Here is a 17049-nt window from a genome sequence, read left to right on the forward strand (position 1 = left end):
TACAGGTTCGTAAGTACTTGCGTAACTGCTTCGTGAACCTGGCCCCAGATCTCCAAGTGTCTTAAACAAAACTCTCCTGTCTCTCTTTGTATGCCATCCAGCCTCTCACCAGGTTCTTGGGTTGGAGTTGGGTTTAAAGCCTATCAAAAACAACTGAGCGTTGCTAATAACACCCAACATACCCTCCTAACTATCCAGTTGACGCAAATTGATCATGTTCAATCTTTTTCCAAGCAGTGCTTCGCTCATTTCTTACGTTCGAATCGGTCATCTCTAAATGATTCACAAAAATACCGCAAATATCAACAGAATCAAAACAGCTAATATAACGTAGCCTAGGCCTAATTGTAAATTGAAGTATATATATACTTCAGGTTGTGTGTAAAGTACAAAATTAAATTCCGTTCACATATCTTATGAGTGGCTGCTAGAAGGCGTGGCTCTTGGCCCTTTGTTTGGAATAGGGTCCCAGACACCCTTAACAAGCGTCCAATGAACACCATAACTCATGTGATCAACTCGAGAGTTAATGAGCTGTTGTCGACTGCTACCCGGCAGGTGATCGAAGTGTCTCGGAGTCAGTCAGCTTATAACTCAAAGACACAAGTTGGGAGCAGGTTCCCAAACTCTAACGAAGCATTAATTGGACTTCTGAAACTGTTGAACTGATGAGTAGTTGGCAATAAGCATGATATAAGTTCAGGAAATTAGCTAGTAAAATATTTGTCAAAATGTCGATATGCTTAGTTTTTACTTAAAGGCAAATTTTCACGTAAAATATGAGGATTTAAGTCAGTATTAAGACTTTACGAAAACGTAAACATTGAAATAAGCGGAACGTGAGTGTAGTGGGAATGTGTGTGTTTCCTGGCTACGATAACTTGAGCATTCACATCCATAACAGCATCACTGAACCACAGTGTTACGGGGAGCTGGTGGCTGAATGGACAGCGCTCTAGGCTCGTGGACCTAGGGACTGTGGTTCGATCCCCGCAGCCGGCGAGAAACAATGAGCAGAGTTTCTTTCACCCTGATGCCCCTGTTACCTAGCAGTAAATAGGTACCTGGGAGTTAGGCAGCTGCTACGGGCTGCTTCCTGGGTGTGAATGAAAAAAAATAGTAGTTAGTAGCAGTTGATTGATAGTAGCAGTTGATTGATTGACACTTGAGAGGTGGGCCGAAAGAGCAGAGTTCAACCCCCGCAAGCAGAACTAGGTGAATACAGAATTACAATTACATGACATCCTCACACTACACCATATCCTCAAACCACACTGTCACATCTCACATCATCACACCACTTCACCAATCCAGACTGTCAACCCACATCACACCATATATGTGCAGTATATATATATATATATATATATATATATATATATATATATATATATATATATATATATATATATATATATATTTGGTACCCAAAAATATATCTTTTTTATATTTATGAATGTTTCGTTAAATATTCTGTAGTGATTTTTTTTTCTTCTTTGGGGCTTCTATCCCTCTAACTAGTGCTCTTGCCTCTTGGTTTAATTGGAGGATTTCTGCAAATGTCATATTTGTACGAGAAGAAAAATAAATAATTAACTGTACAATGTATTACACTTATTATAAAATTACAAAATGTTTCGAACCTACATGGTTCATTCTCAAGTGAAAGGACAGTGCTTGTTGTTGTTGTTGTTTCAGATTTAGCTACTCAGAACGAAGTGTCTATGTAGCACGGGTTATGGTGAGCCCGTAAAGGACAATGCTGGGCGTATTGGAATTTATATCATTAGTGAGGTCAGGTACATAATACAGAAAGGTGAGGAGTACATCGTAAAGGAAGAATAGGGCATAAATTGTGAGGGATAGAGGACGTAAATAGGGACGAAGAATGTACAAAGATTAATCAAGTGTAGTGGACGTGGCATGTTGAGCAGTGTCTTCTATGTTGGCATCTTCACGTTACGGTCTTGTAGTATTAACTACAGCATTGTAGTTAATAACTACAGCATTGTAGTTAATAGCAGCGACAATAGTAGTGGTAGCATTAGTCGTAGGTGTAGTAGTAGTTGTGGTTTTAGCACTAGTGGTAATACTAGTAGTAATAGTAGTATCAGCAGTAGCAGAATAAGAAAAGTAATAGTAATAATGGTTGTGTTAGTGATGCAGTAGTAGTAGAAGAAGAAGAAGAAGTAGTTATAGTAGACACAGTAGAAGTAGAAATACTAATAGTCCTTTTATTATTATTATTATTATTATTATTATTATTATTATTATTATTATTATTATTATTATTATTATTAAATCACATTCACAGTAACACAGGTGTTCGTTATCAACATTGGATTACAGTTGTTTATTTTCCAACAACGTGTAACTACTGTATTGTTCAATTACATTCTTATTGTTGTCGGGGTTGATGAGCTAATAATTATTTAATATTGATTCTTTTAAGTGTTTTTTTATTAGATTTTTGTGTTTTTATTCACTTTATGTTTTTTATTTATGTGTTTTAATTTGTTTTGTGTTTTTATTCGTTTTACATTATTTTAATCATTATATGTGTTTTTATTGATTTTTGTTTGTTTTTATGGTTGCTATTTTCTGATACTTTTGCATTTTCAATTGATTTTATATCACGTTTGTGTTTTTATTATGTTTTGTTAATATTAAAATCGCTTAACATTTTATGCAAATTTTTTTTACATTCACTACATTTTTATTTGTTTTTGTTTTTGTATGTATGTCCTTTTTCTATTCTTGTTTCCGCTGGTATATATTATACTTCATATTTATAATAATGCTCCCGTTTTTCTTGTGGGAGGGGGGGGGGGGTTTCCTTATTTTCACTGGTACAAATATTTTGAATCTGGCGCGGTACTGGAGCGCTGCTTCTGCTTGGTCCTTGTAGAGTAGTCTGGTAGTCCTTCCCTGAGGGGCTACTGTGCCTCCTGCTGCCTGACTCCCGTAGGGTAGTCTGGTAGTCCTTCCCTGATGGTCTACTGTGCCTCCTGCTCCCTGACCCCCGTAGGGTAGTCTGGTAGTCCTTCCCTGATGGGCTACTGTGCCTCCTGCTGCCTGACCACCCTTAGGGTAGTCTGGTAGTCCTTCCCTGATGGGCTACTGTGCCTCCTGCTGCCTGACCCCCGTAGAGTAGTCTGGTAGTCCTTCCCTGAGGAGCTACTGTGCCTCCTGCTCCCTGACCCCCGTAGGGTAGTCTGGCAGTCCTTCCCTGAGGGGCTACTGTGCCTCCTGCTGCCTGACCCCCGTAGGGTAGTCTGGTAGTCCTTCCCTGATGGGCTACTGTGCCTCCTGCTGCCTGACCCCCGTAGGGTAGTCTGGTAGTCCTTCCCTGATGGGCTACTGTGCCTCCTGCTGCCTGACCACCCTTAGGGTAGTCTGGTAGTCCTTCCCTGATGGGCTACTGTGCCTCCTGCTCCCTGACCCCCGTAGAGTGGTCTGGTAGTCCTTCCCTGAGGAGCTACTGTGCCTCCTGCTGCCTGACCCCCGTAGAGGGAGGCACAGTAGAGTAGTCTGGTAGTCTTTCCCTGAGGGGCTACTGTGCCTCCTGCTCCCTGACCCCCGTAGAGTAGTCTGGTAGTCCTTCCCTGATGGGCTACTATGCCTCCTGCTCCCTGACCCCCGTAGAGTAGTCTGGTAGTCCTTCCCTGATGGGCTACTATGCCTCCTGCTCCCTGACCCCGTAGAGTAGTCTGGTAGTCCTTCCCTGATGGGCTACTGTGCCTCCTGCTCCCTGACCCCCGTAGAGTAGTCTGGTAGTCCTTCCCTGATGGGCTACTATGCCTCCTGCTCCCTGACCCCGTAGAGTAGTCTGGTAGTCCTTCCCTGATGGGCTACTGTGCCTCCTGCTCCCTGACCCCCGTAGGGTAGTCTGGTAGTCCCTTCCTGACGCGCTACTGCGCCTCTTACTCCCTGCACACGCAAGCAACTCTCCCACAACTAGAGAGGGCCAGCAGGTGGGAGCAGCCCCACATTACTGCTTTCTGATGCACCCGGAGCAGCTCCGGCCGTCACATAACTACACCAGTAGGAACTCCAGCAAAACAAGCGAATAAATTCCACCCCCTCCTCCCCCCCCCCCCCCCCCCCCCCCCCGAGCGTCCGTGGACGAGAGGATAGCCTCCCCGTGGCTCTCCTATCCTGCACTTCATTTTCCTAACACACTCCTCGCTTACCCCCCCCCCCATATTTGTTCCGTTTTTCATCTGTTTTATTTTGTTTTTCTTCGGTACGAGACGTAGTTTTGTTTCCATTCCGTCTGCGGGAGGGAGGGACAGTAAACTCGTATTTCTAACGGCAGAATTTTTTATATTTTTTTAATCAAGAGACAAGTTTATGGATAAAGTTTGCTAGCTGGATTTGGAAAAATTATGAACCCGCCGAACCAGCGTATTTCTGTGTTCTACGTGAATCATAAACTTTTGTCAGGGAGGAAATATACGAGGACATTGTGGAACTGTTACCTGCCGGCGGCCAGCCCGAGGAACCTGTTCTTTGGGAGAACCTTGAGCTGGTGTAGACGGAGCCTCTTTCTTGCCAGGTGAGGGGGAAGAGCCACACTGTCACGGGAACCGCCGGGTACCCTCTGACTCCACGCACCTCCAGAGAGAGAGAGAGAGAGAGAGAGAGTGAGAGAGAGAGAGAGAGAGAGAGAGAGAGAGAGAGAGAGAGAGAGAGAGAGAGAGAGAGAGAGAGAGAGAGAGAGAGAGAGAGAGAGAGGAACGAAGAAAGAGAACGCGTTCAATCTCCAGGACAAGGATTTCCCATTGATGTACAATAGGACCTGAAATTTCCTCAAATATCCCACAGCAGTCTTTCCTCATTTTATTTACTTTTATTCTTGTTCGCTGATATTATTATTATTATTATTATTATTATTATTATTATTATTATTATTATTATTATTATTATTATTATTATTATTATTATTATTATTGTTGAGAAAATTCTGCAGGACCGTAAAGAGGGCGCGAACCTACAGCCATGGCATTGCCAGCCGCAGACTTTACCACTGGACCACGTTAACTTGTGAAAGTCATACAACCGGATTTCGCAGGAAGTACTGAAGACAGTCCACAGCCTACTGAAATCCGGTTGAATTTTTTTCTAACAAGAGCCTGTGGTTCAGCGGTAGAGTATGCAGCTGACAATGCCTTGGTCGTAGATTCGCGCCCATCTCACAGCCCTGGTGGATTTTCTCATTTACCTGAGTTTACCTGAGAGCCATTAACACTAGTGGCCTCGACGAGGACAGGAAGCTCCTCCTTCCACACATTAACGGCTTCGGCAGGTAGGCTGTTCCATGGGTTAATAACCCTGTCGGTGATAAAGCATCTGTTGTTCTCAGTCCTACATTGTGGCTTGTTGAAACCGTTGTTCCTTGTTTGTGTTCCACCCGACCTTTTGAAGTCATTTTCCGGATCAGTATCCTCCAATTTTTTCAGTATTTTAGACGTTTCAATAAGATCCGGCCTGTCATGCCTCGTTTGTAGTGTTGTTAGCCCTCTGGCCCTCAACCGTTCCTGATACGTGAGTTGACTTTACTCTGGAATGACTTTTGTTGCCCGGCGTGGCACGTACTCCGGAGCAAACAATGTCCTTCTGAAGATGAGCTCTCCATGCTTGGGTACAGTAATCCAAATGGGGGAGCACCAGAGATTTATACAATTGAATCATTACCTTCTTTTCCTTTAATTTATATATATCACGTTAGTGTGACTTCTGTGTGATTATTATTATAATTATTATTATTATTATTATTATTATTTAACAGATTTAATTTTAGGTTAATGACACCAGCTCTATTCTGTGAACAAAGATACCCATGGGAAGCTGTTCTGTTTAGATCTATGAAGGTACACACTTCTTTAATTTGATTACAAACCTCCACTCTCTGTGTTAAGTGCGAGGGAACGGAAACTATCAGGAGAAGGCGCCAGGAATAGTCAGTGCCCTTTTTTTTATACAGTTGTAATAGACATTGATTCTGAATTATCATGTTGTATTTCTGTGCGTGTTAGTCTGTTATATTTAGTAAATACGCCTGCATGTAAACAAGCCACCCTGAAGATGAAACAGGCAAACAGTGCACCCTGCTCTGTGCAGGGTGATGAGGGAGCCGGCGGCTGAGCGGACAGAACACTGGACGCGTGATCCTGTTGTCCCGGGATCGATCCCGGGCGCCGGCGAGAAACGCTGGGCAGAGTTTCTTTCACCCCTGATGCCCCTGTTACCTAGCAGTAAATAGGTACCTGGGAGTTAGTCAGCTGTCACGGGCTGCTTCCTAGGGGGTGGAGGCCTGGTCGAGGACCGGGCCGCGGGGACACTAAGCCCCCGAAATCATCTCAAGATGACCTCAAGATAACCTTCTCTCCCGTACACAACCTTACTGTCCTCATGCTGGCCTCTCAGAGCACGTCATCTTGCGAAAACATTTTATTTATTATTAACATCTTTATTGACAAAATTGAATTACAATTTTGCCTAATCTGAGGATTTTAATTAAGTCTTATTAAAGTGAGGATAATGCTGGTATTCACTGTCAAGCAGGACAGAGGGTCATACACAAGACAATAGGTCTAAACTGTAGGCTGAAGCACATATATAATATCATGGTTACAGTCAATGTTGTAATGTATGAATATGTAAAATCAACTTTCTATTGTGCACTGCCACACAAGGGCAGGGATGAGTTCATTAGAGATGCAGCTTAAAAAAATATAAAATTGTTCTTCATTCTGTAAAATGGACAAGCAAATTTTGGATAAATTGTTAGGATGTCGTCCAGTACACCAGATTCAATGAAATAGTTACACAGTTGGTGGTACAATAGGCCAGGAGGTCTAAAATCTTTTACGGTTTTACATTCAACAATATAGTGTTCTAGTGAATACATTAAAGGTTTATCACAGAGTTTACAATCTGAATATTCTGGTAGTGGCTCAGCCTCACTAACCTGCCAGATGTGTCTAACTCTATAGCCAAGGCAAATTCGCGCAATGACTACATCACATTGCCTGGTTCGGTTACTGTGCTGACCATACGAATACCTATTATTACAAAAGTTGTCATAACTTTTAATACTGCAGCTTTCGGGTCTCTGTGCATTTCTTAGTTCATCTAAATCTGAATTAATTTATTTAATTTGTATGTTTCTAATAATTGCATTAGATAGTCCAAAGTCATAATCAATGTTTTCTTTCCTGCAAGCCTCATTGGCCAATCGATCTACAAAGTCATGTTTTCCAACTCCAACATGGGATGGGATCCACACAAATGTTATACAATAGTTATTATCATTGGGAAAAATTACATTCCATTTAATATTTCAAGCTACTACAGACATACATTGTGATAAACAAGGCCAGTTTCGCCTGACTTCACACGACCTGCTTTCTGGACCCATTGTAAACTATACCAGCTCACACGACACTCTCTCTCTCTCTCTCTCTCTCTCTCTCTCTCTCTCTCTCTCTCTCTCTCTCTCTCTCTCTCTCTCTCTCTCTCTCTCTCTCTCTCTCTCCCCCTCCCTCCCTCTCTCTCTCTCTCTCTCTCTCTCTCTCTCTCTCTCTCTCTCTCTCTCTCTCTCTCTCTCTCTCTCTCTCTCTCTCTCTCTCTCTCTCTCAATCTAAATCTAACGCTATTTTTCTCCTATTTCTCTATTTCACTGCTGTTAATATCATTTTATCTTCTCGTTGTTCTATCTATAATAATTTGCGCCGTCGCTTGAAGCAACAAGTATTAAGTATAGTACATATCGCTGTGTACATGTGTAGGGCACTTGACATCAAGAGGGTGTAGTGTAACAACTTACATGAGGTAATACAACCCACCAACAGTTAATAACTGAACTTTCACCTTCGTCTGCTGAACTGTAATTGAAATAATTTGTCCTAACTAAATAACTATAGAATGTAATAGGTTGGATAAAAAAAATAGGAATTGTTCATTTAATTAAGGTAGTAAATATGCAGAGTATTAATTAGCAATATCCATTGGCGTAATTATAGATTTAATCTCAGTTTTCACATAAGGTGTAACAAACCTCAGGTCCCGAGTGTATCCAAGCACCGCAGAACCTTCCATTTAGGTGCCTAAATACGTTTGCCTCGTGTTTTAAGCCTCATAATCTCTCTCATTTGTGTAAGCAAGCCCATTCGACGATGCTCACATGTCTGGAGGCGGCACGGGGAAAAATTATGGCATATATACACACGAATTCCTTTGTTTACATTCCCACGTCTGAACTTGGGCACTAAACTTGTGGGTAATGGATTCAATTTGGGGAAGAATGGCGTCTTGTCCCCTCCCAAGAAGACTTTAAAAACAAACTTCAAAATCCTCTTAACTGCCTCTGTGTGCAGCTGACGGTCGTCTACGAAGTTTCCCTCAGGGGGGGGGGGGGGGGAAGGCGCTAAAATCGATGGCAGGTTTGTAATGTCCACCAGTTCCTCCCACACCAGGTGGTACAATTGAGCTCATCATGTTCCGCAACCAGAAGACACAACTGATGAACCAGAGATTCAGCATCTATATATAACGCCTCACGAAATTATCTCCTGGAAAGTCAATCATAGCAACCCATCCTCCTGTTCAGATAGTACTTTTTGTAACTATGTTCACCATAGTACAAAGATTGACGTCAAAGGCAATTAGATAGTATAATTTGGTACAATTCGCTTTATAAGAGTCCGAAAGAAAATAAAGGTAGAAAACAAACTTCCATATATCTGAGCCTACTATAGCACATTTATGTACTATATTAGGCCTCAGATAGCGTGTATTAGGCTGAGGAAGGTTAGGTTAGGTTAGGTTAGGTTAGGTTAGGTTAGGTTAGGTTAGGTTAGGTTAGGTTAGGTTAGGTTAAGTTAAGTTAGGATATATTTGTAACATTAAATACAAAACCTTTTCCGGTTTGTCCAAATTTAGTGGTAACGATTTTTAATTGTCCCATTACGTCATATATGTACTATGGTTGTCATCGTTACTATAAGTAATAACTAAACAGGAGGATAGGCTTTAAAATTTACAATAAAGAAAATAAGTGTGTTTACAAGTGATGATATATCACGGATCTTTATCTTTTTTAACAGTCTGTAGCAGTTTATGTGTTGCGGAAACTATTATATTAATCGCCAAACAATTAATAGTTTGGCGATTAATCGTGTTCTTTTCGTATATAGCAAATAACAATTTAAATTTATCTTTAAACATCATTAGTTTGGTAAGTCAGTTAGCCTAGCTCTAGATTTTGAAATTGGCTCATTTCTAAGCTTAATTTTGTTTTAGCTTTCTTCAAAACTTTGTAATTAGCTTAATTATGGTAATAGTTTTTTCTTATTAATTAGTTAAATTATTATCTTAGTCATTAGTTGTCTTCTTTCTTTAGACCTAAGCTTTGTCATTACCTGTTACATTTTGCTTACTTGAATAATTAAGTCATCAGTCCAATTATTTAAATATTCTCCAAGTTTTTCACGTGCCTAGCAATAAGCTTAGTAATTGGCTTCCTAATTAGTTTAATTCTTGACTTTGTTATTACTTAAGTCCTTTAATTATAGTACACATTCCGGGGGTTAACCCCATAGTGCCCCGGGTTCCCTCCTACCCCTGCTCCCTCTCCACGTCTCCTCCTTACTCCTAATCTTCCCCTCTCTATCTCGTCTCTCTTTCCCTATCCTTCCTTTCTTCCATTTTCCCCCCTCAGCAATTTTCTCCAATCTCACGTTTCTCCTCCCCTGTCTTATCCTCTTTCATATTCTCCCACCACTTACACCTTTCTACCCCCACTCTCCCCTCTTCCCCTCACACACTTCTCGTCCCTCTGTTTCCCTCTCTACCGATCTCTCCCCTCTGCTCCTCTCTTCCTCTCCACCTGCCTCCACCCCCTCTCTTCAAATATCCACGTTTCTGTCCCCTCTTTTCAATCATTCCCCCTATCTCCTTCCTACTCTCCCTATCTTCATTCATTTCTGTTTGTCTAGCTCTGTCTTTCTCTGTGTCAGTCTCTGTCCTTCTGTCTGTCTGTCGCTGTATCTGTGTGTGTGTGTCTCTCTCTTTCTGATGCATCACGTTAGTGTGATCTCTGTGTGTGTGATTCAGGTAGACAATGTTAACATTACCAGTAAAAATGAGGGAAAGTTCCTTAGCCTACACATGGACAAGAGACTGAACTTCAGCAGCCACATACAACACAGCCAAAAAGTCTCAAAAACAGTCGTTATACTTTCTAAAATCAGATACAGTATTATGTTCCCCACTCTGCTCTCCTCTCATTATACTACGTGTTAATCTATCCCTATCTAACATACGGTATCTGTGCATGGGGTTCAACCACTGCAAATTACCTTAAATCTATCATCACTCAGCAAAAATCTGCTATCAGAACTATAACAAACTCTGTCTTCAGACAACACACAGCCCCTCTATTTAAGTCCCTTAACATGCTAAACACACACTCACTCCACACATTCTCATGTGTTATCTACATGTACAAAACCTTGAAACGCTATGCGTGTTAGTGGTTTTACATGAATGTAAAAATACCAATCTTATGTAATCTCACCAACCCATTGTACATTCTTGCAAATAAATTATTATTATTATTATTATGATGATGATCATGATGATGATGATGATGATGATGGTCTGGCGTAGCTTTGTTGGGGGACAGGAACCTTATTAAGATTCCCCAAGAGCATGAAAAGGTTGTCTGCACTCTCACCTATCCAGTTATTTGCCAAACTCACAAGTATTTAACTAGACTGCTCGAGTGATGCACACTTCATCCACAACACAATATATAAACACCAGCTTCCCCTTCTACATATCACCTTACCTAAACACATTGCATAAACATTAACTCTCCCCCCACAAAGACCTTAATCTGCCACACTCACTCTAAACACCAGCATTTCTCTCCCTCCTTCCCACTACTTCCCTTCGTTGATTCTCTCCTCGTATATATATTTATCCTCCTTCCCCCCTAGAGATAGGAACCTCTCACTAGCGAAAACTGGAATAATCCTTTGATGTCGCTTGAGAGTAATGAAGCATGGTGGCGGACATGTTATGATGCGGCACGTCCTGGGCCCCAACCATATCCTAATTTATCAACCAGACCGCCGCTCGGGGTCCACTGGCCGGGCTGTTATACGTGACTCCATCCTTATTCTCACTCGCTGGAGCCTCCCCCCACTCTGCTGCACACCCCCATCCGGAGGAGAGCCCCACACGCGTCCTCAGGATACAGAAGGAGGAAGATACGTTCAAGGGACGGCGCGGAAGACTTTCCTTTATCGTCAACCGCCTCGGTGAGTGCAGATTTACAACCTTCATGACTTTGTTTTAGTTACCCCTTAAGGGTCTTTACAGAAAATAGACTTTTAGGATTAACACGCGTAATTTAAGTGCCTTGAAGAATGCCTCCCAAGAGTCTAATGATCCGGATTGCCAGGTTCTTACTTGAATTTTTATATTTTATCTTAACTGGGAAGTGGATAACCTTTCTGCTTACGGCAGAGTGCAAGAACCGCGAGGGGTAGTCGTCGAGGTTGTCGTAACACTGATAATGGTTAGCTTAATTTGAATAATTAATACATAGGAATAATGAAAAGGCAATTCATGGAATAAATTTTGTACACAGGGTTTATGTAAAGAGTTTAATGTAAGGAGTTAAATATTATGGCTAGATCACTCAAGCCGTGATGTTTAAGTCGTGTTATTAAAGAGTCTCGGTATTACAGATAATAATAATAATAATAATAATAATAATAATAATAATAATAATAATAATAATAATAATGATAATAATAATAATAATAATAATAATAATATTTACAAGAAGGTACAATGGGTATGTGAGATTACATAAGATTGCTATTTTTACAGTCTTGCTATGCCACTAACACGCATAAGCGTTTCGGCCAGAACAGATGTATTTGTTCGACTCACAATCGGGATTTTCGGGTTCGAATCCCGATTGTGAATTCGAATTCAAGACAGAAATGGTTGGGTACGTATCCTTTCACCTAATGCATCTGTTCATCTAGCAGTAAATACGTACCTGGAAGCTAGTCAACTGTTGTGGGGGGTAGTATCAAGGGAAGGGTCAGTAGTTTCACCTTGCGGGGGTACCTCGACATAAGCCTAACATATATATAAATACACATATACACATGTAAATACAAACAAATGTAAATACTCCGCGACAAAACGAATTATAAACTAAGCCACAATGTAGGACAGGAAATAGGAAACGCTTTTTCAGCCTAAGGCTCACAAACCCATGGAACCGCCTACCCGCTGAAGCTGTACATAACGAAATTGCTGAAATTCAAAATCCAGCTGGATAAAATCCTCAGGGAAAAAATGAGGGGGGGGGGAGAACCCTTGACAAGCCTCCTGGTTCATATTGTTGTCGAGGCCACCAGAGAGATAGTGGCTCTCAGGTAAATTCAGGTAAAATGCAGTAACATAAATTTCCAAAATAAATTATGCATCTGGTGAAAAATAATTCAGATATATTATTAAATTCCACAACTATATACACTGTGTATAACTGAATAATTGTGATAGTTTTAACACACATACACACACACACACACATACACACACACACATACACACACACACGGGACCAAAGAGCCAGAGCTCAACCCCCGCAAACACAACTAGGTGAGTACACACACACTGCAACCCATTCTCGCACTTTCTTTAAGTCAACATTGACTTATTAAATACGTGCATATGTGACATACTAATTTATTGTGAATATTTTAGTTTACCTTGAAAAGCTTCATAGAAAACACCGACCTTACCTAACCTTCTTAGTATGTTAAAATAAGCGTCTTATTGCTTCGTAATTACAATTATTACTTAACCTATACCTATATTAGGTTAAGTAATAATTGTAATTACGAAGCAATAAGATGCTTATCTTAACATACTAAGAAGGTTAGGTAAGGTCGGTGTTTTCTATGAAGCTTTTCAAGGTAAACTAAAATATTCACAATAAATTAGTATGTCACATATGCACTTATTTAATAAGTCAATATTGACTTAAAGAAAGTGCGAGAACGGGTTGCAACCACACACACACACACACACACACACACATACACACACACACACACACACACACACACACACACACACACACACACACACACACACACACACACACACACACACACACACACACACACACACACACACGCCAGACCTGTCCCCTGCAGCCCATATCAAGAGGATAACATCAGCGGCATATGCCAGGTTGGCCAACATAAAAACGGCATTCAGACACTTGTGTAAGGAATCATTCAGAACTTTGTATACCACATATGTCAGGCCAATTCTGGAGTATGCAGCCCCAGCATGGAGTCCATATCTAATCAAGGATAAGACTAAACTACAACACACACCTCTGTTTTAATCACCGTTCCTATATCTACAGCACAACGCAACAAGCACCTTGGTAGCTCCATTCATCTTCAACATAAACGTGTCCAACAACATCAGTACTGGTGCAGTCATCGGGAGGACAAACCCTTCATGCAAACTGCACCGACTATCAACAAGAAGAAGAAGAAACTGAAAAAGGTTCAAAGGTTTGCCACCAGACTAGTACCCGAGCTGAGAGGTATGGGCTACGAGGAGAGACTACGGGAATTAAATCTCACGTCGCTGGAAGACAGAAGAGTTAGGGGGGACATGATCACCACATACAAGATTTTCAAAGGAATTGATAGGGTAGATAAGGACATTCTATTTAACACAAGGGGCACACGCACTAGGGGACACAGTTGGCAATTGAGTGCCCAAATGAGCCTCAGAGATATTAGAAAGAACTTTTTCAGTGTCAGAGTGGTTGACAAATGGAATGCATTAGGAAGTGATGTGGTGGAGGCTGACTCCATACACAGTTTCAAGTGTAGATATGATAGAGCCCAGTAGGCTCAGGAATCTGTACACCTGTTGATTGACAGTTGAGAGGCGGAACCAAAGAGCCAAAGCTAAACCCCCGCAAGCACAAATAGGTGAGTACACACCTAAGGAACTGGACGTAACAAAGGCAATAGGACCCCGACCAGTTACCACCATGGTTACTGAAGGAAGCTGCAGGGAAACTGTGTTACCCCATTTACTAAACAGTTCAGCGGCACAATCGAGACACGAGAGCTTCTGGAACCTTTGAAAAAAAATGCAAATATAGTACTAATTTTCAAGAAAGATGACAGACATGAAGCACTAAACTATAGATCAGTGTCATTAACATGCATTCGATGCAAATTGCGGGAAAAGTCATCAGAAATTGGACTGTTGAACATTTGGAGAGAGTAAATTTTATAATAGGCTTCAGAAAGGGCAAATCATGCTTAACAAACTTGACTGAATTCCATGATAGGGTCACTAAAATAAGACAAGGGATTGAAGGATGGGTAGACTGCATCTTCCTAGACTGCCAGAAAGCTTTTGAAATAGTCCTTCAGGAAAAAAAACTTACACAATATGGAGAGACAAGTGGGATAACAAGCAAGGCACTGGACTGGGTACGGTAGTACCTGGCGAACACGACAAAAAGGGTCATATTTAAAAGTGGATATGTCAGACTGGAGAGGAGTGGAGAGTGGTGTTCCACAGGGCTCTCTCCTAGGACCATTGCTCTTTCTGATTTATGCAAATGACCTCCCAGAGGGAGTGAGTTCGTACATGTTAATGTTTTTACATGATGCAAAGTTAATGAAGAGAGTAAGAACTATAAAGCACTGTAAGGTGCTGCAAGAAAACCTTGACATACATCAGGAGTGGGCTGACAAATGGCTACTGGAATTTAATCCAAATAAGTGCAAAGCATTAAAAATGGGTAAGAACTATGAGTTATGATGAAAGCCTACATGAACTGAGCCTCACATCGTTGGAACACAGAAGAGTTAATGACCAAACCACATCAGAAAATGGAGAAACGACGTGGTTTGGTCATCATATATCCAGCCACATTATTGTGACTCATCGTCTACACAAGAGTTTAGGGAGACATGATGGGAATTGATAACGTTGATAAAGACAGACTATTTATCACGAATTGTACTCGCACAAGGGAACACAAGTTGACCAAAGAGCCAGAGCTCAACCCCCTCAAGCACAACTAGGTGAGTACAGGTGGCATTTTAGTACCCAAATGAGCCACATGCAGAGACACTAGAAAGAATTTTTCAGTGTCAGAGTAGTTAACAAATGGAATGCATTGTGCAGTGATGTGGTAGAGACAGACTCCACACACAATTTCAAATGTAGATATAATAGGAACAAACAGGCTCAAGGAACCTGTACACGTAGTGACCGACAGTTGAGAGGCGGGACCAAAGAACCGAAGCTTAACCCGCCACAAGTACAATTAGGTGAGTAGCGGTGCAGCTAGAGAACCACCAGACCACAGTGGCCAGAACTCAACCCTCCCAACGAGACAGTGTCGAAGCCACTGTCATACACTCCCCATCAAATGTCTAATAAAGTTTATCGACGGTGATCACAGAGAGGGAGTAACATGAGGGAGGGGGAACTGAGGGGAGGATCGAGGAGGAGAGGAAGAGGAGATTATGAGGAGGAGAAGGAGAGGAAGAGGAGATTATGAGGAGGAGAAGGAGAGGAAGAGGAGATTATGAGGAGGAGGGGAAGTTAGGTAAGGAACTAATAGAAGATAGGTCCCATTTACCATGGCATCTTTGGTATGAAATTGTTCCCATTTACAATGGCCAACTTTGGTATGGAATAGGTCTCAGTTACAGTGGCAACTTTTGTATGGAATAGGTCGCAGTTACAGTGGCAACTTTGGTATGGAATAGGTCGCAGTTACAGTGGCAACTTTGGTATGGAATAGGTCGCAGTTACAGTGGCAACTTTGGTATGGAATAGGTCGCAGTTACAGTGGCAACTTTGGTATGGAATAGGTCCCAATTACAAAGCGGATGAGACTAAGGAGAGTAGAGGCGGATGAATACGGAAATAGGATGAATTTAAGGCATGCACAATAAATCAAATAATTCATGAGACAACATAAGTCGGAAGAATATTCCGAACTTATCACGAATTAGCGTACATACCGAATCACATAATACAGAGAGGAGAGCTTACAGAGGGGGGGACTTACATGGCACAGGAGCGGGGCTGTAACTGTCCTTCCTAAACTCGTGCCCAATTGGGGAAAAAAAAGTCTTCCAGTGGTCTCCGGCAGAGCATGAGCCAAACGCCCACCACACCAGGAGCTCACCAAGACCCACCAATTTCTTTCACTTCTCGGCCAAGTCGGCGTCAAACACCATCATTCCACCCGAAAATCCAACCAGAAAACGAAAAAATCTATTATTTCCCCCTGTGACGCCAGGTGGCGATACGTACGTCTCTCGTCTTATCAATGCGGGTCGTTGAAGAAGACTAAGTAATGGCAATATCGAGACCCATGATGATCTCAATACCGTCATGAGTTCCGGGCGTTCCCAGGCATTGCAAGGCGACAAGGTTATACCAGTTCATTCCTTATCTTTTCTGCGTTATGCTGTCCATGAAAGCTGTATGTCACTTGCTAATTTTTTTTAGGAATTTATATGCTAACTTCTTGTTTAGTGTCGTGTCTGCCTCATTAAATTTACAAATAAGCTGTCTTATTTTAAGTTATGCTCGAAACGCTTTGCATATTAGTGACCTTATTAAATATGCATAATCTTTAACAATTATTATACCACTATTTCATGTTTTTTTTTTATATTTTTAAATTAGTCCTATATTTAAAATTTGTCATATTTTCCCATTTCCCGAAACTGTTGTTGTTGTTTAAGATTCGCTACTTGAAACAAAAAGTTCCAAGTAGCACGGGCTATGGTGAGCCCGTTGTGGACTTACCTGGCACAGGAGCGGGGCTGTAACTGTGCCCGAAACGCTGTGCGTATTAGTGCTTTAGGCACTTCATGTACTAGCTCTATCTAGAAATCCAACATTATGTTTGTAACTCATCTTGAATGTATGTATTCTAGATGA

The sequence above is a fragment of the Procambarus clarkii genome, chromosome 40 (assembly GCF_040958095.1).
Source record: "Procambarus clarkii isolate CNS0578487 chromosome 40, FALCON_Pclarkii_2.0, whole genome shotgun sequence".
Lineage (NCBI taxonomy): Eukaryota > Metazoa > Arthropoda > Malacostraca > Decapoda > Cambaridae > Procambarus > Procambarus clarkii.